Source organism: Gymnogyps californianus, chromosome 1, assembly GCF_018139145.2.
Source record: "Gymnogyps californianus isolate 813 chromosome 1, ASM1813914v2, whole genome shotgun sequence".
NCBI classification, from domain to species: domain Eukaryota; kingdom Metazoa; phylum Chordata; class Aves; order Accipitriformes; family Cathartidae; genus Gymnogyps; species Gymnogyps californianus.
The window spans coordinates 96,595,144-96,616,830 of record NC_059471.1 but is presented as its reverse complement, the minus strand read 5'-3'; the positions used below and the strand labels follow the sequence as shown (position 1 = coordinate 96,616,830).

At 43.8% G+C, this 21,687-nt stretch overlaps 1 long non-coding RNA gene across 1 annotated transcript; it reads left to right on the top strand.

Annotated features, from left to right (window-relative positions):
- Positions 1-11,969: 11,969 nt before the first annotated feature.
- On the top strand, positions 11,970-16,752 carry LOC127029435 (uncharacterized). Its single transcript, XR_007768195.1, has 3 exons — positions 11,970-12,016; positions 14,361-14,482; positions 16,239-16,752. It is a non-coding gene; the product is annotated as an uncharacterized LOC127029435 (long non-coding RNA).
- The last annotated feature ends 4,935 nt before the right edge of the window (positions 16,753-21,687 follow it).

Here is a 21,687-nt window from a genome sequence, read left to right as displayed (position 1 = left end):
CCATTACTGAAAAAAATCATTTTACAGCACTTAGTGTTCAGCCTATAAAGTTTAAAAGCTGTATGAGGAGTTTTACATTTTGAAACATTTACTTTTTGGTGAACTATAAAGATGAGTCTCAATGCCCAGATTTCTGAATCAATAAAAACGCTCAAATGTCTTTGACAGCAGGGTAGTGAAACTGAAGTCAAAATGCCACTAAACAAAAGATAAAATCTTGGATGAAATGCCCTAGCCTTTACTGGCATTTGTGAGGACTGCTGCCTCCTCATATATAGATATGAGCAAAAAGTGAGTCCTGCCACCATGTCTTACCAATGGGTACACTGAGCGAAACGGGCCCTAAATAGGCCAGTTACAGTAGCGCAGTGTTTGCTGTGTGCACTGGGGCTTTTAGCACATACTTTTGATGCGAAGATCTTTATGACAGTAAGTGTAGATACTTATTGTTATACTTAAGGTTGAATTCCAGCTTTTGTCCTAAATCCTACCTCCTTCTCCTCTCTGCTACATTTTTAGCTGCTCAGAACTTTTGGAAGCAATTCCTTTTGTGATTGCAATTGTCAAGTTTGCTGTTATCACTTCCGTGGTAAAAGAATCCACGTTAGATTGAATAACCTTTTTCTTTTTTAATTATTTGGATATCCATTAGCTGTAATTTGAAATGCAGCCCTAGCATAGCTCAGAACTAACAAACTAGACACCCCAGAGGGATCTGAAAGAGACCTGTGAAACAAAATCAGGCCTCAGATGACAACTGGATCTGTAAGGGTCCACCTTTTATGGGCTTACGGTCCACAGTTGCAATAGAGATCTCAGTGACTAATCTGAAATTGGAAGAAAAAAACTCCAGGGTTCAGGATGTTAAAAGCATTAATGTCCTGGAAAGTGCTGATGTGACTGTGGATTTGAAATCTCACACTTTCTTGTTCCAAGAGGGGCATGTGCATGTGTGCGCTCTGGTGACCCTTAGGTTTGGTCCAAAGAAATGATGCCCCATGGTGTTCACCCTATGGTGTTCACAGAACCTGCAGTCTCAGATACCTTCATGTTAGGGGACTAAGGGGACAAATTATTTGAAGCATGATGATTAAACATGGCTTGAAATCATGATGGGGGAGTATACCTGTTCAGATTTGGCTTTTCAGTTGTTGGCTTTTTTCCTACTATGAGTAGGTAGTGTAGTGTATGCTCACCAAAAGCAGCCCTAGCCTTCAAGCACTGCGACTGAAGAAAAGCCCTTTCAGTACCTGCAGAGCTAGACTTTCAGCAAAAGGCAGGCGTCGCCCACACGGCAGAGGCGTCAGCGAGAGCCTCACAGCCAGGTCTATGCTGAACTAGGCCCATTTAGAAAAAAATCATTCCTAGTATGTGAAGTTTCCTGACATCATACAGAGCCTGAAATATAGTCCTAGCTTTCCACAATATGGGATTTCAGGAGCCTGAAGGAAAATAAATTGCTAGATTGGTAGCAACCATGGTCTACATTGTAAGCAGTTATTGTAAGATTAGTGTCTTTGCTAGGGAGGGGGGGGTAGGGATTGCAATATTTATCTAACATATAAATGTGTGTAGGCATCTATATCTCAGCGGTACCTGTAAGTGGAAAGCAGCCTAACCAAATTCCCTTCCTCAGGCATAGCTTGCCAAGTGTACTGCCTGTCCCATCACGTGTGCAAATCTTCATCGTCAAACAAGAACTTTCTCTGGCTGGAAAGCAGTAACTTGTAATGCAAAGCATGCCAGCGTATGTCAGCAATATTACTCCCCTGGCACTGCTCCTCCCTGTTAATTGTAGAGTAGAAAACATTCTTCTTCAGGCTTTTCCTCTAACTACCCTAGTGCGAGAGCCAGAAACCGTGGACATTTGTGTGGAGGGAATTTGGCAGCTGAAACGCGTGGAAGCCTGGCTCTGGCATGAGCATTTCCAAGAGCAGCATCTGGACCCCTGGTTAACTTCCTGACTGATCTCCTGCCTCAGACAGGACGCCAAACACGATAAGTGCACCAAACATAAGAGGGAGGGCTGGGCAGAGGCTTGGACATTTCTTACAGTCTTAAAAATAGCAGAGCAAATCCAAAGCACATTGGCAGAAAGCATGTAACTTCAAAACTCAACTGGGAAGTGCCTCCTCCTGATGATTGTCTTGCAGATTATTCCCTGGGTTGCTTTTCTGCCTGTCCCAGCAACAAAGCCACAGATGCAACCTCACTTACACAAATGGGTGAATTCAGAGCTCAAACACGAGTGCATTTCTGGTGCATAGTGAACAGCTTCTTGGCTCAATTTACAGGGGCATCTGTGTCAAAATTACTGTGATGTTTGCAAAGTCCGTCAGTGTTTTGATTGTATGGGGGGAGATGGTAGTTTTGTATGTTCCATTTTCCTTGTTTCCTCCATTAGAAGAACCCTTATTCTGGCTTTCCAAAACAAAAGCAAAAAAGGTCCTGTTTAGGTTACCTCTCAGCTGTGCATAGGTATGCGTACGTATGTGTGGGGGTGTGTGCACATATATGTGTATAGGAGAGACTTTCCTTCAGTGGTGAATGGGAGTTTGGTCTGTGCTGACTCACAGGCTACAGATGACTGCGAAGTTATTTGGTTCTTCTTTCACCCAAAAGAATCCAGCTTCCTGACTGTTTGACTCATTCATTGGTAAGTGTTAGACTAAAAGATATTTTAACGTTGCTACCTGTCCATCGACCTACCTAGGGATAACTCTGTGTAGAAGGAGAAGCCAAAACACTAAAGTGAAGAGTCTAAAGCAGGTGGCAGTATGTTATTCCAGTACCCCACTCCTGCACAGGGCTTGTACATCCCAACCCATGCCTGGCTTTCACCACCACAGTGTCTGAGCATTCAGGCATGAAAATGTGACAAGGCTTCTGTAACTTCTCTGGGACCAGAGTCAATCACTTTTCCTGCGCACCAACACCCAATACATAAACAGATGAAAACATGCAAGTGCTTGCAAACTGTATAAACATCATCCAGCACACCCTTTATACAAAAATCACCCACTTCTTTGTTGATTCACCATTTCTCTTTTCATCACAGGGAAGACTAACACTTTCTGAATAATAAATACAAAGTATTTTGCAAGTGGGAAATAAATGGCATCAGAAAAAACTCCTGGTTGAACAACTGATTTCTCTTGTCCTTCTGCTGCTCTTCCTTTCCATTACCATTTTTACCCTGTCATTATTGTCTAAAGGTGAGGAGAAGAACAGAAGAATAACAAAACCCAAATGCTGTTATCCAAGATGTACATTGTATCCTGAGACTCCTCAGCACAAGTACAAACGAAGTTGATTTCCTGCCATGACAAGGTAGCAAGGAGGTGTGCCAGAGGAGGAAAATGATCTTTTTACAAAGAGAACTTTGTCAAAGACAACTTTATTACCAGACACAAACACAGGGAGTTAAAAAACTTTTTTAAAAAATGGTCAAGTGCAGGGTAGAAGGATGAAGTCAGGACTTAAAAGCATTCCTCCAAAATGTGGCAAATAGATTCTGAATTCTGATCATGTCTCGAGTGTCAGCAGGTGACTAATTCATCTGCAGCATGGAAGGAAGACTTTTTAACACTGTCCGTACGTAGGACATACCACTGCTTACAGGAAACACTGGCATACTTCAGTCACTTGGCAATTCTCATCAGGCCATGAAGGTACGTTAGTCATGCTCTTATTAACAAAGTTTTTGATACTTCTGTTTTGCAGTAAGCAATGAAGCCTTTGTGTCTCAGAGAGACACTCCACCTTATAGATGTCGTGCAACGAGGGAGACTGTAATATCTTAAATTTTGTTCCAGGTTTAGTCTGATAAGTGGGTGGCAATAGTTAGAGGCCAATTTGTGCTTTTCCATCACACTGTCTAGACATATTTGCAAGAACTGCTTTGCCTTAAAGAGGAAAGGGTATATCATATATTACACAATAATGGGTTATTTTTACTTGTAATGCATTAAGAGGCTGTTTTCAATCAGAAACCTTTTGATATGAGGGTATGTTCTGGACAATAAATGGAAAAAGTGGAGCATATCCTTTTTTTTTTTTCTTTTTTCACACAGCAGACAATACCCATACTTTCCATATAGACAGGAAATGGCTTAGATTTATATATAGAAATACAGTATATTTTATATGCATACATGATGTATTGATTTATTTAAAAACTATCACTGTATAATTGGTTGAAGCTGGAAAATTGACACACACCTATGTAAATACTTTAGTACAGCCCAGAAAAGACAAATTTGGAAACTTTAGGAGAGATTCCTTCCCATCAGACTCTGAAGATGTGACATGCATGGTGTGAGGGTCAAGTGCCGTTCAGCAGGTGCTCAGAGCCACCAAATCTGGTCTGTTCAGCATCTGTGTGTCATAACTTGGCTACCACAATATCTTCTCAGAAGTGTATCTTCTCACCTCCTCTTCATCCCACCACGCCTAACGGGGTACCAGTTCTTTGTCCTTACTGGCACTGCAACCAGCAGAGCTGGGTCCGGGGCCCAGTTTGTCTTAGGGCTGTGTGGGTCCCCAGTTCCAAACCCCCTGGCTACCTGGCACCTCTTTTGGCTGGGGCTGTCCACTGTCCTCTTCTGTCCTGGGATCTGGAGAAGGTGTCCTGCATTTCTTAGGAGTGGGGCATCTCCATAGCAGTGCAGTCTTCTGCAGGGCCACATACTGTCCTTGGCCGCCCTTTGCCCGGTGGAGCGACACATAAAATCACTGTCATGGGAGGGTGGCAGTTCCCAGGCGGCAGCTTGGGTTTTGGGGTTTTTTTTATATCTTTCTCTCTCTGCACCTGCAGTTTCCTGAGGACACGGACGTTGGCACGGTGGTGAGCTGCTCCCGGCTTGCTGGAGTCCAGGCCACATAAGCAGTTAAAGAACCTCTGCCTTACCAGTACTGTCCTGCAGTTTAACAGAGCTAAGTCACTTTCTGACTCTAGCTTCTTGCAGAACATATTTGGATTGTTTTAAGATGTTTTGCCACTAAGCTAAGACACCGGGGGTTAGGAAGGCTAGGAGTTATGTGTTTAAAACTATGTTCATTTCAAATTGGATGAATTCCTGCTCACCAGACTATGATCCACAGTCAGGTATTATGGTCAGATTATTTAATACATTAGCAAAAGTGAATTTGATGGACACAGTCACCAGCTGGACTGTGATCTGATAAGGCTGTCTCAGAGAAGACACAGTAATAGGCCAGAACAAATATATTTGTTTCTTTCAGGCACTGTAAACAGATCTGTGTTTACTTTATTCCAAAGGGCTTATTTTTTCCTATGCTACCAACATGTAATCTTTCACTTGACTTAGTATGTGTTGGATTTTGTTTGTTTGCTTGTTTTTACATATGCTAAAACCCTTAATGGGATTCTTCAGTCTTGTTTTCCATTTCATGCAGATAAAAAACTTCTCCAGTGTTTCTTTTTAGATTTCTCAAGCCCCACGTGGCCTTCTTGCTCTTTTTCATACATTTTTTCCCAGCTGTTTTTTAACGAAGGCAGGAAGAAGTACAGTGAGAGTACTAGGCTACTTTCAATTGCAACCATTAATGGCCATGGTAAGCAAAGATTCACAAATCCTGTTACAGATAAGAAAATAAATCTCTCTCTCTACCATGAAGCTGTGGCGTAAGGACTGAAATACTCTCTAAGCCATAAAAGTTGAACTTGGAGTGAGGAGAACTCCAGCCGTCACCTTGCATATTTCATTTGTTACAGGCCATCTGTGTGCATCATCAGGGATCTCAGGAAAATATTACTCAGCTGTCTTTTATCTCTGTCTAGTCTAGCTGGAGCGTGGGTAGCAGAACACAAAGAAACAGGTTCCTAACTTCAGTCTGATGATAAAAGATGCTGGTAACCTAATAGAAGCAAATGTTCTGTATTGATTAATAATACAGGGTTATAACCCGCTGAATCTGCTGCACATGGAGCATAGTTTAGAAAACAAGTAATGAGTTTCTTCCTTCCTAATAAGCTCTTTATTACTTGTTGAAGTGGAATGTGACAGTAGAAAGTAAAGCTCAGGTATCAAAAAGAAGTGGTGATGACGGGTTGAGGGGGGTCACTTGTGAAAACAGTGGAAATCAAACCAATTAGGCCTGTCAGCTGGAAAACATCATGGGGAATTAACACTTGTTTGTCTGGATTCCTGCAGCCTGAACAAAAGTGCACAAAAACCGTATTCAGGTAACAAAGAAAGTGCTGTATGAAAATTGTGGTTTAGCTAAAAGAAAATAAAGTGTTATGTAAGACTTAGAGCCACTGACAAATGAAATAAGTAAATAGGATAAAACTTTAAAAACAGCAATACGCTTTTAACCTTCAGAAGCAAATGCATCTGCGCAGCAACAATGGACAGAGGAAAGGTACCACCTCTGTAAACTTTAGGGTTCATAAAGAGTAGAATCTGGCAGGGCGCTGCTGAAAGTGGTGAGATTTTGCCTGGTTGCTGTGAAACTGAAATTGCAGCTGGTGGCATAAATTGAAAAGGCATGCAAAAAATCCAGGGAATATTTGGATCACAGGGCTACAAAGGAGGGAAACCTTGGGGGCAGAGGCGTTCAGGAGTCTTTGGATCTCAACCTCATTTCTGGTTTATTTTGTTTTCTCTCACTTCAAGCTTGAGCTATACTGAAAGGCCCTTCCCTCTACTGCAAAAGAGTCTTTTTTTTTTATATCGCACTCCGGGAGAGCAAAGATGGTGCCAGGGCAGCTACAACCACAGCTTCTACTGGATCAGTGCCTGACTGAGGAAAGCAGGAATTCAGGACTACGGTCTCCAAGGCCTCTGACTAAACTCATTAAAACTTGGACACAAATATTAAGCGGTGAGATGCATTGGCCCCAATCCCTTCTCCTCCCCTAACTCTGGCAGACACCGGGGAGTGCCCCCAAGCCCCTGCCCCTGGGGCTGCCAGAGGGGCAACCGCCCCCGGGAACAGGGCAGGGATGCTCTCCTGCATCAACCTGGACTACGCAGAGCACAGACCAGGTTACCAAAGCCAGGGGCTCAAGGTTGCCTGCACACAAACTCAAGCCCCAGGCTGCCAGATAGGCTGATTTCATGGGTGCTTTTTATCACTGGTTAATTCATGCAGGTTCTACTGAAAGACCCCCAAAACCCAAGAAATATTGTAGGAATAAGCAACAGGATCAAAATTTTTCAACAACTTTCACTTATACTAAAATAGAAGGGGCTAGTGAATTACTTCTTTATCTTTTAAATTGGTATGTAGCTTTACTGATTTGTAAGTGCTGTTTTTCAGTGCGAAGGGGCTGAGGTAGCATGTGAAGTCTGACTGGATTCCAGAATAACAAAAGCAGTTGTTCTTCCCCTGTTCTCGTGTTTTATATACTGACTACACATACACATTCTTGGCACACACTACAGTTTTTACAGTGCACAATTTTTAATGTAATTAGAAAAAGAAACAATTTCAAATGACAGGAATAAATTAAGGGAGTGGCTTGAAGGTACAATCACAAATGGCTTAGTACTTTTCATTCAGAGGGAAGTACCTCAGGAAAAACATTTCTTCTGACTGTCTAGCAGCTTTTTAATCACTCTGTCTAGTGTTTCAAGTGTCATGGCCATCTCTAGCTGTAGTTTGAATTATTTTATTTGTATAACTGTGTATAAACTTTTTTTTTCCCTATACTTGGGTAAAATAATAGAAGAAAGAAGTGTTGTTCAACTTCTTTGTTATTCCAGCCATTAAAAAACCCTGGTCACCCCTGCTTTCACATATTTTATTTTACAGTGAAGTTGGGATATTAAGTCAACCAACTTACACATTTCAGTGCAAGTAAAACATAACAAAGCAAGGGCTAACTTGTGGCCCTTTACAGATCAGTGGTAGGGAAGGTGTGGAAAGCTATTTGGAGCTCCCCTGCTAACACATGCATGTTTCCTTAAGGAAGTGGTGATTACACCTTGTTGTTGGCAGTGCAAAGCTTAGTAAATCTTTACATTTTCACTATGGAAGAAGGGAATTTCCTCTTACTTCTGTGGGCAGCCAGCCAGTGAAAGGTGATGGGAAATACATGACATCCTGTTCTGCCTACCTTTCATCTTTCCTGTTCACAGACACATTTTGAGCCTGACATGCAGGTGTAATTAAAAACAGGTTGATGCCATGCACAGCTCAGCAGATGCACACAAAATTAGTACCTGCTGTGAATCCAAGTACATTGGCTTTTATGAAACAGCCAGGCATTTGCAAATTGTCTTTTGTAACTGCAATATCAACATAAGAACACAATGGATTGTGTGGCTTTCACTAACACAGATTGGTTCAATGGCTAACACTTTTCTCAGTAGTACTCAAAGTAAAGTAATGCTAACTATTCATGTTAATGTTTTTCAAAGAAGTCAATGGTATTGCAGGGTGCATTTCACACTTTAAAAACCCCCTCTTTTCTTGCACTTCCTGGGCACGCTGCTCATGTAGGCAGCAACACAGCATCTGCATTCTCCAGCAGGCCACTGCTGCGCACTGGGGCTGGGGCTGGAAAGGGCTGATGCGCTGGTCATCCTCCTGTGCCATGGTCTTCAAAAGATGTCTCCGAGGAGGATGCAGCTCTCCAGCCTGCTCACTGGAGGCACATACTTGGCATGCCTAATGCAGCTGCCATACCTTCTCTTCCCTAAGGGAGCCGAAATAGGAGAGGGAGATGCAGGCAGGAGGTGCTTGGTCTGCAAGCTACCTTGCCTGCCCTGCTGCGAGCGATGAGAGACTATTGCCAGGAGGGGATTCTAGGTGGGGACACGCGCCAGAAGTGGCAGAAAGCAGTGGCTGGGGCCATAAATTTGATGGCATCAGAGCTTTCAACTGCAGTACTTCACATGCATGCCATGCTGGCTCCTCCCTGGCAACTGGCACCAAGAAAAACACAGTTAAAAAAAGATCCATCTCTTGTCGTCTGCCTCACCAGCAGTTCAGGCAGGTTTTGTTGCTTTCAACACTGGGGCAATGTTGGCTACTAAAATTCTCTCCGCTTTAGTTTAGTGATCCCAGACCATGAGTAGGAGCAGTCATTCACCTCAGACAAGCGTAGCATCATAAATCTGTTCAGCTGCACATTTTAGCTCTGTGGTGTCAGACAGGCATAATTAGAGCTCCAGAGTCCAAGTGCCACCACACTAGTCTTACAGCAGTGCAACTGCCCACGCTTTACATGAGTCATCTAGTGGGAGAGGAGAATTAGGCCCAACATGTCTGGGCTGAAGCAATGATTTAATCAAACTGCTCCTTCCAGCTCTGACAAGTGTCTTTTTATGCTTCATGGTGTTTAGTTTGAAGTTGCCAGTTGGAATTTTTCACACCTGTGGTTTATTTAAGCCCTTATTCTGCTGTAGCTCTCACATTTAAGACAATAAATGTGTCCTGTAGAGCTGTGAAGTATTAGGTGAGGGAGACATTTATGTGCAGGTGACGAAAATAAATGAATGATACATGCAATGCTACATTTGCTATTACTTTCCAAATACAGACAACTGCTGCCCATGACCTCCCAACTCAGAAAACTGCTGTTAAATGCAGTGCGGAGCGCCTGGCTGAGTCCTCAAAGTATTCAGAGTGTGTGCTCTGGCTATTCATGCAAGTAAAATTTTCATACCATATATAAATATTGCCAAGAATGATCACATGGGCTGATTGTGTTCGTCAGGAACATTTAATGAGAGAAAAGGAATGACTTCAATTTAATGCCATCACACCTGAGATCAAAATCTACTTAACAGAGAGGAAATTGGAAAATATTTACAGAACAAAAATTCCAAAAATAAATAGGAAGCCCCCACTGGAAAAAAAAAGGCAGGCAATGCAAGCAGATCAGACTGTAGGAGGACATTGCCATACTTGAAAAGTGGAGTTACAAAGTAACCCAAAATCATTTTAGACAGTAGAGACGGTACAGTGGGTTTATCAAGATTTTAATCTACAGGTAAGCAGAAAAGGAATTTTTTTAAGCATTAGAAATTATTGGAGTTTGTTAATCATTCATTTTCAAAAATCCTGGCTTCCTCCAGAAGTTTAAAGTTAACCAAAGAATAAGCAATTGTATCTATTTGAATTACCTTGCTTCAGACATGGTAGAGCTTCCATTGTCAGGGGCAGCAAGAGCCTAACATTTCCAACTTCCATTCTCAGCTGTAACAATTCAAACCGATTATTCAAAAAAAAAAAAGAAAAGAAAAAGAAAGCAACATATTATATATTATCTTGTTATAGCATCTTCTTTTAAGGCATTTTATTCAGAACAGCTGTGGTCCCTACCACTTTCCATCAGTGTCTCGCTCATCTCACACTATCAAGATAAATGCTTTTTAGATGCACATGGTTGGACCTTGCATTTAAACAGGCTGTAATCTCCATGGCCAGAGATACCATGAATAATTGAAATACCAGAGAATAAATAGTTTCACTAACCATGTTTTGCCTTAAATAATCAGAGCATCTGGTAGATCCACATACATTTAATTAATTTGCTGTTTGTTTGCTCCATTGCATAATTAACTATTTAATTTCATTGCCCTCTGGATCTGCTCACTAATTAATTATCCCTTGCTAATTCATTGATCAGCTGCTTGTGCGTCATCTTGCTTTTCTAGCCACCATGTTTACCTTCTACTTTATTTTATCAGCCCTCCTCCCTTTTCTGTATCTATCTTCCCGATTTCCATTCTTCTTTCTTTCCTTTCTCTGCCGTCGTACACTCGCCTGCCTCGGCAGTGGGCCAGCCCAGCCTCCGTCAGGGCACAACAGCCACCCCCAGACACAGAGGACAAGGCCAGGCACCGCATTCAGGTGTTGGAGAGAGTGGGGACCTCACTGACAGGGCAAAAGCTATTTGAAGTGTAAGGATCCCAGGAGACAGTACTGTCCTGGTTACAGTAAGTTAATTTCCAGTTATTAAAGCAAACATAGCTGGACTGGGGAGACATGATTTAGGACAAATGCAGCTTGCAGTTGTTTGAAATGGGAAGGATTTAATGACTTAGGGACTTGCTGTCCCTAAGACAGAAACTCCTCGCTGGCTGATGTCTTAAACCTACTGTTAACATTTCATGGCATCCTGCACGTTGCTGAAAACAATGATACACGCACAATATAACCAAAAATTATCTAGGAAATTAGAGCCTATGGGCACACCCAAATCTTTACAGTATTAAATAAATAACTAATGCCTAGAATACAGATTTTTTCCTCTCCACTAAGAACCGATGTGCTCCTTGTCCAGTCTGAGCTCACTTAATTCTCCCAGAAGTCTTTAAAGCTACTTCCACTAAGCATTGTGGGTATTTTTTTCTTACAAACTGCTTTTGTGAACTTGTGCTGTCTGCTGCAACCCGTTCAGTCAGCGAGGTTTAGGAGTGCAATGGTGACTCTGAAGTCAATCTTCTAATGTTAGACTCTCATTATCTAAGTATAGCCGATACGTTTTATTTCTGTGAAAGCTTGTTTGGATTTCCGTCTGCTCCACTCTCTTCTGGTTTAGATTTCTCGTCTGAATGCTGTCCAGAATCCAGTGCTTACGCTACCATTCACCATATTGCTTTTTGCTAATTGCTCCCATATTCGGGGGAGTCACGTGTGCCAAATTGCTGAATTGTGACTGCACTTTCAGGCAGCTACTAGCACCTCCCCAAAGAGGCAATTAGAACTCCAAACAGTGCAGGGGCAGGAAAATTGCCTGTGAGAGGCTCTGGGGGTCATCCGGCATTCCTTCCAAAATGTCTTTTTTGTGCATTTGACCTTTTAAAAGAGGGAATATTTTTACTGCTAAATTTTGGTCTTTCTTTCAGCAGACTGAAAGGCTGGTTCAGATGATCATTACTTGAGATGATCAGGCAATGTTCACTCTGACTGATGGCACAAGAGTGGCAGTTCTGCCCTGACATTGGTTCGGTGAAGGACTGAAGCAGGGTCTTCATTTCATGCGCATGAGGAACGCCGCTGACCTTGGCAGGACTGCATACTTCTTTGGAGATAAGTATGTAACTGCATGTCTTGATGAATTAAGCAATTTTCCTTGAGATTGCTCCTACAGGTTGGAAAGAGGGCTTAGGCAACTAGATCACAGAGGCTCTGAAACAGAACAAAGTGGGGCCTAGTTACTGCTAAAACCTAGTCCTAATTATGGACCCTGCTTTCACAAAACATTGACGGGATAGAGCTTTTTGTTCCTATTACCAAATAAAAGGAACAAAATCCCTTAATTCAGTATTCTAGGTTACAACAGGTGAGTGTGGCAGGACTAAGGCAGGTGACATTTCTGGAAACACAAAGAACCTCCTGTGACTGAAGGAGCATCATTAAAAGTAGTAAGAATGGTGTTTTCAAAATTAGTTCAAACTATTGGGTCATACAGGAATTCATTTGGCTTATATATAGCAGAGGAACTGGTGGGAAGAAAGAAGATAAAAGGCTTTCTGCCCTGTGCCGATGAGAATCACAGAATAACTCCACGTCCAGTCCTGCATGTCCTCAGTGATCTGGGGAAAGCGTCTCTGAGCCCCAGAGCACCCAGGCTGGGTCGTGTTTCCCTTCACCCTCCAGAGGAGCCTCCTCTGGCTACGGAGGGAGCCTAGACACCAAAAGTTAGGATGCTCATCTGCCTTAAGTGTCCACTGAAAGCATCTCCATACGAAGCTTCACTCACGTTACACCTGGACACATGTTTTTGGACACGTGTGTTCCATTTGAAAACCAGAAGGCTGAAAAATGCTTCTGGGTCTTTGGAAGGGGGAAGGGGAGGGAAGGGACGGAGGACGCAGCTTTTCCAGCATCAGGATCCTTGAACCAGTCCTGCAGCGGGGTCAAGTATCTCTTTCTTTCTCAAGAGCTCATTTTTATGCTACATTATATTTGCCCAGGCACCTTCCTACACACAGGGAGCAGCTCAGGCCTGGCAGCAGCCGCATCCAAGACAGATTGTTTGGTGCCGGCTAAAGAGCACAATAAAATCCTAACAGCTTTTGGTACTCTAGTTTGCACCTTGGCAAAATAAGTGTATCCATTCACCCCAGAGGTGGGACCGGCAATAGAAAATCTTTCCATAAAGGTGAAGAAAACCTTCAGGAAAAAGGGGAAAGGCTGTTTTTCAGCCAAAGTATTCCACTTCTCTATTTTGAAAAGAGGGAGGACAGCACGAGCACTCAGCGACTGATGGGAAAGGTGAGGCGCTTCGGAGGTCAGGTCATCCTATGGCAGCAGAAATGCCCCTGCTTGCCAGGCGTCAGCTGGCAGGTGCAGGCCATCCCGAGGCGTCCCCCCTCAGCGGGCTGCCAAAATCCCCAAAGAGGAGGACAGGCCAGAGCGGCTGAGGTGAAGTGAAGAAGCGCAAGCGTGCGGTCGCCCTGGCAAGGCCGGCCTGCCCCAGACTGTCCACGGCGCCATCGCCTGAGCGCAGCCCCGGGGCAGTGGGGAGGGGTTAGTTACACCCGAGGTCCGCGCATTGTTCTCGGAGGGCTAGAAATAACATCTTTTGCAGATTCAGCTCAAGTTTGCCAAATACTTGAGATACTTCTTTGTCTCCGGGACCGGTTTGCCGGTGACAGGATCAAGAGGAGCAGGAGCGTTCACGCGCCCCCGCTCCGAAACAGGGGCTCCACGGTGTGTCCACCGGGAGCTGCCGCTGCCGCAGCCGATCCCTTTCGCCTCCGCCTCCGCCGGCCCCGTGGAGGAAATGTCGAGGAGCGAGGAACAAGTGCGGATTTGTCTGGTTCAGTGGCTTTGAGACAGCACCTGGCAATGTAGCACGGAGACAGACACGAGCCTTCAAAAAAAGTTGGCTCTGGCCCACAGCGAGCGCCGAGCCCTGCCGGGCAGAGGGTCCAAGCGGTGGGTAGTTTCCTTAACGAACGTTTCTGGTGGAAGGGGAACCTGGCTGAAAACAGTTCTGTTTTAAATCGCTTGAAGATATATTTGCTGGAAGAAATAATTCCAGAGAGGGTTGTCTCCAGCCCCTTTGTGGGGGGAGGCCTGTCACGGAGGCAGAGGGTGACGCTGTGCGTCGTTCCTCCCTGGTTTCTGACAGATTTCTTCCCCACCTCTTTGCCCCGACTCTTCCCTGTCCCCCGGTCATCGGTCCCGTGTCTGGCTTGCTTTTCCCCGCCTCTCCCTGCCGATTCCTTCCTCTTCTGCTACTTTGTACCAGCAAATCAAGGCAGGTGAATTTCTGAACTTTTTGGGAGAAAATGGCCACTGGCACCATGCCAGGGACCTCCCTCACCTCTGGCTGCACTCAGTCCCTGTCAAGTCTCTGGTGGTGGTGTGGGGGGGAGCAGCCAAGTGAAATGCTTCAAGCTGTGAGACATTTTTTGTTTATGTTGCAGGCCAAACCTTTTGGATTTGGACCAGAATGGCCACTTTTGTGGAGGCAGATATATCTGTGGAGAGAAGGAAAGTAGCGCGTATCCTGGTCACGCTGTTTTCCCAGGGAAAACAATAATGCAAGGTAATGCTCTTTCTGCTGCAGGCTGTGCACTGTCCTGCTTGACTGGAGCAATGGATGGGACAGCTGGCATTATCCAGTAAATAGGGAGCAGCTCTCAGGTATAAAAATCACCTCTGTATAAATGCCACACTGCTTCAGATTTTCCTTTTGGGGGGCAGATTACTCAGAAGGAAGTAGCAAGGCAAGCCCAGTGTCATGTGGAATAGCTGAAATTCCTCAAGTTCCTTTTTGCCAGGATTTCAAGCTGTGAAAGACACATGATCTCCACTGCTCGAGCCTATAACTGAGGATTTTCCTCAACAAAGACGAATAGGTAGCTGTACAATTTTATTTTAATTTTTTTTCTACATCTGCCAAAAGCCATACTAGATTCTGAGTTAAATCATTATTAGGGCCTGCATTTGGAAGCAGTAACCTCAGATGGGGTTTATCAAAAGGAATATATTACTCCTTACCCTCCGGAACTGATCTGGCCTACAATCACTTTTAGAGAAAAATACTATTAATTCAAATTCTGGCTCCTTTTCTGCCATTCACACTGTCACAGCACCCCTTGAAACTAGGGGTTGAGGTCCAGTGGCCTCAAACCCCTTCTTGATGTATTTGGTCTCAGCCAGGGGCCAGTAACAAGCTGTATCTATAAAACTCTCTTGTATGTCTGTAGCAGGAGCTGCTGTCCATTTTCTTGTTGATAGGTAATGAAGTTTAAGTACTGAAGAGCTTCATGCTGAGATTTGCTGATTCATCAGAAGTAGATGAGATGGGGAAAGAAGCTTTACTCCTTGCTACGTCAGTGATTTGCTAATTGTCCAAGAGTCATTGCCATTCTGGGAGAGAAGAGGGCTGTCAATAATCTCTGGAGAGGGGTGTTGAAACTGCCTCTTAAATAAAGTTAGAGATCAACAGCCTTTGGGGAGGGAGTAAGAAGATTTGAATTTGAAAAAAAACTGTAGGAGGCACCAAAGGAACACTGTGTAAATAAAGGTTAGCATATTTTACCAAGAAAGCCCTATGACTTTGGTCTCCTTGAAAGAAAACTAAGTGTAATTTGCTTTCATTTGTCTGTCACTCATGGCTTTATAAACCTTTGCAATTCTTGTTATTTATTCCAGATTTTTTTTCAAATAAGTATCTTTACTGAACTTAAGATCAGAGTTAATTTCCAGATAATTTCCAGATAATTAGCTAACAAAGGCATTTCACGTAGAAATCCTTCTCACTGTGTGTCTGGAGCACCCATACAAAGAGCCAACACCGCTGTGAGTTTCTCTGCAGTATCCAAGGTCTTCACTTTGTACGCCTCTGCTTCCCAGGCGAGCTTGAGAGCTGATAGTGCAGGAACAAGAAGGGAAGAAGTATTTCCTGGTGACACCATGCTAACCCAGAAAGACTACAGGGCAGTAAGGAATATGCCTGTATCTACAGAAAGTTTGCCACAGATTTCACTTGGAGCCAGGATTTTACCCATGGTCTGTCAAGCTCTTGTCTGGCTTGTGGACTGAGTGCTTTTGGAGCACGTTTGCCCAACATGAATGACCAAGTCAGCAATATGCTGCTGCCAGCTCAGCCATGGCAGCTGCCTGGGAATGCAGGCTGAGCTGCTTGCCCGTGTAAAAATAGGACAGGTAAAAGCAAAAGGTACTATGATGTTAATGCAGCTTATTTCACTTTTACCCATAGCTTTGAATGCAGCCAATTACTGCTAGTGAAAAGCAACTTTATCACCTCCATTCAACTTTTTTTTCTTCTAATGCAGATATCCACAGCTTTGTGTTATTGCCTTAATTTTGGAGATGAGAAAGGAGAACAGAGAAGGAATGTCACTTGTCCCTGATGATACAGCCATTGTCAGACCCATGAGGGGGGCTCTGAAATGCCTTGCTCTTAGTCTTGTTCTCATTCCTCTGGGTTACAAAGACGTGACAGATACAGTACATGTTCTGTTCTTACACTCTGCATAGCAAAATCAGACAAATAGGAAGACTCTTTGAACATGAAAACTGAAGACTGAATAATCCAGACATGTACTTTCTGCTGTTTTCTTTATTTTTTAATGAAAAAAGTGTTTATTTAAACTCTGAGATAAATCCTGTCTATCTGCCACTAGGTTAAATCCGATTTGATTTCCTCAATTCTTCTCTGTATAGGCTTTTTTTCTCAGCTTGTATTACACTGGATAACAGTAGAATTACCATCACATAATGTTAGTCTAAAAATACATGTACCATTATTATTATCAAATAGAGATAAGTGTGCGTTGCCAAGTAAAAAGAAAGCTGTGAAATATAATGCCGTGTACAAGTATTTTTTTCATGATCTTCCAGAACATGAAGGATAGACATGGGCTGCCAGATACTCAGTTCTGATGGATAAATGCAACTGTGGTTTCCATAGCTATGCCAGGTTTTCTATAGCACCCATCACCACGGTATCTAAGCATCTGCTGCTGCTGCTGCACACTTTAGTCTATGGTGTACTGAAGAGAATTAACTGCAATAAATAAATAGAAGGTCCTTGAGCCTGGCCATCCATAGTGTGGAGTGACTTGGGCCAGGTTCACTTTTCAAAAGAGGTTGTTTGTTAGTTTGTCTTTTCACAACTCCCCAGTTGCTAAGCTTCTTGGTTTGGTGATACCTTACAGTAAGGGCATCTCTTGTGCTGCGGTTCAGTGGCACAGCTGGTGCCTATTCCACAGGCCTGGGCACACAGCTGTTCAGGACATGACCACTGGGCACGACGGAGACCACAAACAAGATCCTCAGCTATGCACCAAGCCAGGCTGCTCCATTCAATCTCACTGGCTTCTTCAGGACCTGTGGATCCCAAGATCCTGCCCACTTGTTTTGCTATATGCCAGACAAGTTTTCTGGCAGAGAGTGGTCACGAGAAGACACTTCTTCCTCTGAGAGGGCGATCATTCTGCTTAAAGGGAGGCAAACCTCACTAGCTTTGAACATGTTGGAGCAGTGCAATGCCGATGAAATATTTGCAAAGTGATAAAGTATCAAAGCTCAGACAGACCCACCATGCAAAGCCACTGGAAATGCACACATACAAGTTCGTGTCTGGCACCAGTTTTAGAGGTTTCCTTTCCTGGTCTTTCTAGCTGAAGACCTCTTATGCAATTGTCAGGCTTTCATCCTGTTTGCACTACAGGAAGTCTAGTCTTGGGAACTCTATTTTCCCTATGCAGTTGAGATCCCTCTTTGGAGATTTATTCAGATTTTTCTTTTGTCCAGAAGATTTCCTTTATCTTTAATCAGAGAGGTTTAGGTCTTCCTTTTAGCAGACCATTGTTTGTCCTCTCCATTTTAACAACACAAATATTTCTTGGGGATGGTCTGATGCAGTTTTTTTTGGCTCAAATATTAAATAATTGGTGTGCTATCTCATCCTTGGCTATACTCTGTGATGATGCAGATGCTCTCTGTACTTGGAAAGCAGTATCTGAACTCAGAGCAAAATCTTCCTTTAATGCAATCCGTACGTTGTATAAGAACATGTACATTGACAACCCTACTTTATGCATTCATATAAAGAGAATCATGGGTGCAAGCTTATAATTCAGCTTTGTCTGAGATGAGATACAAGAGTACCTAATAATTTTGAGGCAGTAACAGGGCCTGAAGTAACCTGGTCCACAGGTCTTTCTCTGAGAGAGCTTTAATACACCTCTGCATGAAGATGCCAGGATCAGGTCTTGGAAGGCATACAGCCATGTCTGTACATCACTGTTTTTGTACAGCATTGGGACAGAGGTAAGAAGCCCTTCCTCAGGTCACAATTTCACAGATGCTTTCAGACTACACAGACCAGCGCTGCCACTAATGAAACAGCCCCACCGTCCCCCAGCGCCTCTCCCTTCCCCCACACTCTCCTTTCGCTTGAGCTGGCACAAACCTTTGCTCTAAAGCGGTTCGGAGAAGTGACAAAGTCAAAACTAACTCATACAGACACTTCATTTTAAACCTGCCTGGTGCCCTGCTCCAGTTCATGGCACAACACTTGGGCTTAAGGAAGGAGATGGCATTAGGCAAAAAACTCACAGCTGGGACTGGAAAGCATCACTTCTGGCAGGAGCCCTGGCTAATTCCTGGTTTTTTAAGGGAATCATGAAATTGTGGCATTAAGGAAGGGTTAACTAGCTTGTGAGTGCTGAAACAGGCAGGGTACTGACCCCACTAATTGCTGAGCCAGGTCAGGTGTTCCCTCATTAAACTCTGTTGTGTGAATCCATCTTACTGTGGATCTGTCACATAACCTGTCTTGAGTCCCAGTGCTCCAGTCTTTTCATCCATGGCTCGCAAATTAGCTGCAGGACTTCAGGGGATGGTTCCTTAACCAGCCCTTTCAGAAGGACATCCACTTTAGTGGAGGGAAATTACAGCAGGCATTTGTAGTACCAGGTTTTTTAGCTGACCTATATTTCCTCTAGTTTTCTCAGCACTTTGTCACTGGTTAAATAAAACCTCATTAGGAGAGCTGGCCCCTCTTTCCAATTGCAATGTTCAAATTTGTATTCATGGGTTCTTTTACTGTTTTCTGCAGTTCCTAAAAAAATCTCGCTGAATTTGTGGCAGGGAAGGGAAATCTGAAATGCTCCCTTTTAGTCTGCACTAACAAATATTGTATAAACCAGATTCTGAAACTTCCTATAAACTCAGATGTTTTGAGAAAAGCCTGGAGCCTCTGCTCACAGTCAAGTGGGTGGATGTCCTGCAAGAGCAGCAATTACTATACAATAAACCAGTCAACACGTCTTGTGTAATTAGCATGAGTCTCTATTATAGGAATATCTATGGTGCTGACAGATCAGGCCAAGAAAGCCACCCTTCTCCACACACACACGCACACACACACACGCACGCACACATGAGCAGACATGAGGGCTAAGAGGATGCACCAAAATAGCACCCCCCAGCTCCAGCTGAAATCATGCTCCCTTTTACTTCACTTAGCACCCACCACAAGGCTGGAGATGGCAGGTTTTGTGGGACAAATGGAAAGTGGACCCAAGAAACAGATTTCCTTCCCCACCCTCTCTCTGCCTCACCCAGGGCCAGAGGCCGAACGGCTGCACCAGCCATGGGCCGTGAGCAGGGGGGCTGCCCCCCGTGTCAGAGCTCCCCCTTCCCGCTTCAGCACTTGCGCAGAGCGGTCGATAGCAGCAACATCCTCTCCATGCCTGTACATAGTACTCACATCCCTTGGTTTGCTAATGGGAGGGGGCAGAGTCCCTATTCGCCACTTGAAATCTCACTTGAAACTTGAAAAGAAAACGAGTGGGAGAGAGAGAGAGACAGTAACACAAATTGGCATTTAAATTTGTCAATTAAATCTGCAAAGATTCACTACCTTGGATTTTTGCTGCATCACTCCCTAGTTAGGCTAGTTATTTCAATGCCTCTGTCCTGCTTCCTTCTGCAGGTTTTGCAACAGCCTCCTGTACGCATGCTGCCTTGCAGAGCACCACAGATAATTTTCTGGTTTTTATTAGCTTTCCTAAAACACATGGAGCTGGGCTTCTTCACTTCAGCCCCCTTAAAGTTTAATAGGGTGTCTATTGTAAAGCTAACTTTTTCATTCATTTGCTCATACAGGGAATATTTCCTTTGAATAGCAGGCATGTTCTGCTAGAAAAATCCCTTTGGGAAAATATGAAGCTTTGAGAAATGTTCTGTCCTCCCTCAAAGAGGTCCCTTCTGAACACAGACAACTTCTACTGCTATTTAACTATCAATAACCCCCCCTGCTGTACCAGTATCTGCTGAAGTACTAAGCTCTGCAGCAATCCGTAACTTCCAGTGAAATGTAAGCAATTAACCTGATTTTAATGTTACGCAGGTACGTTACCAACAGTCATCTGTAATTCTTTAACATTCTTCTCAGTGTAAATCACCTTGGAGGCAGGGCAGCCCCTTTTCTAAGGAATTTCAACAAATGCTGAGTTAAAGCCAAGGAGCACAGAAATAACTTTTAAAAGGAAAATATACCTCAAGTTTTTTCACTAAAAAAAAAGAAAATAACAAGGCAAAAGCCTTCATTTTAATTTAATTGAAAGTGTAAAAAGGCTTGGTAATATAGCTGCTCAAGAGAAAGATTCCAAAGAAAATCTTTATGGGACATATTTAAGCTAACTAAATTTCTTAAGACTGCACATGATTAACCAAATATTTCTGCAGATTTGAAGTTTGAAACGCATTTCTACATTTGAACCCAAATATTTCAGTTGCTCAGGGACCACATAGGTGCATGGGATGCAAGTGGGTGCTGGGTGAGAGGAGAGGACAAAAGCTTCTCTTTCATTTACTTTCCAAATCCAAAATTCAGGCGCTGCATTTAGGATCAAAACCCGAGAAGCATTCTCCTACATGTTTGGGCTCTCCGATGTACGATGCCACCAATGCACGTGTTTGCAACAGCAGCACATAAATTCCCGCTGTGTGCACCATTCCTCTCCCATTGAAGCTATCTCCGAGGACCTCTCTTGCAATGGGAACGGAGTAGGCCAAGCTCTATTTTCAGTGTCACCCTGGCAACCGCTTTCCCCTCCATATGGATGTCACATCAAAGAGCCGTTCCTGCCACCTCTCAGGTTTAACACGAGCCTTACAACTGCTGGGGAGGTCTCACGGCCCCAGCCCTGGAGATTGGAGAATATCTTTCCCCACACCTCCCTTTTGAAAGTGTTGAGTATTTAGCTTTCACACAAAGAAAACCAAGAAAATAAGGCCTAGTTATACTTTAAAAAATCAGAAAGCAATAGGATTAATTTATTTTTTTGTGATTCTGAGTTTATCGCTGGATACTGGGATGCCTGAGGTTAGCAGTACTGCCCACAATTTAGCCCAGAAATTTGAATTTATATTTCTGCAGCTGATAAGTGAAATAATAGGCTTTCCATATATTTTATTGGAGCACCTATAAGGAAGCCATATTGTCTAGCCAGCACAAATATCCAGGGTAGTGGTATGGGCATTTAACCTTCCTCCCCCTCCCCTCCCCACGGGAGGCTGGGCAGGTTGCCCAGAGCAGAGCCTGCTCGCCCCCCTTGCCCCAGACAGCCCCGATCACTTCTGCTCCTCCAGCTTTAGGCAGCCCACCCACACCATGCCCCAGCGCTGAGCATCCTCAGCCCTTACTTCTCATGCACACACGGCAGCGGCAGCAATAACATCTCTGCAGGCAGGTGAGAAGAGAGAGAT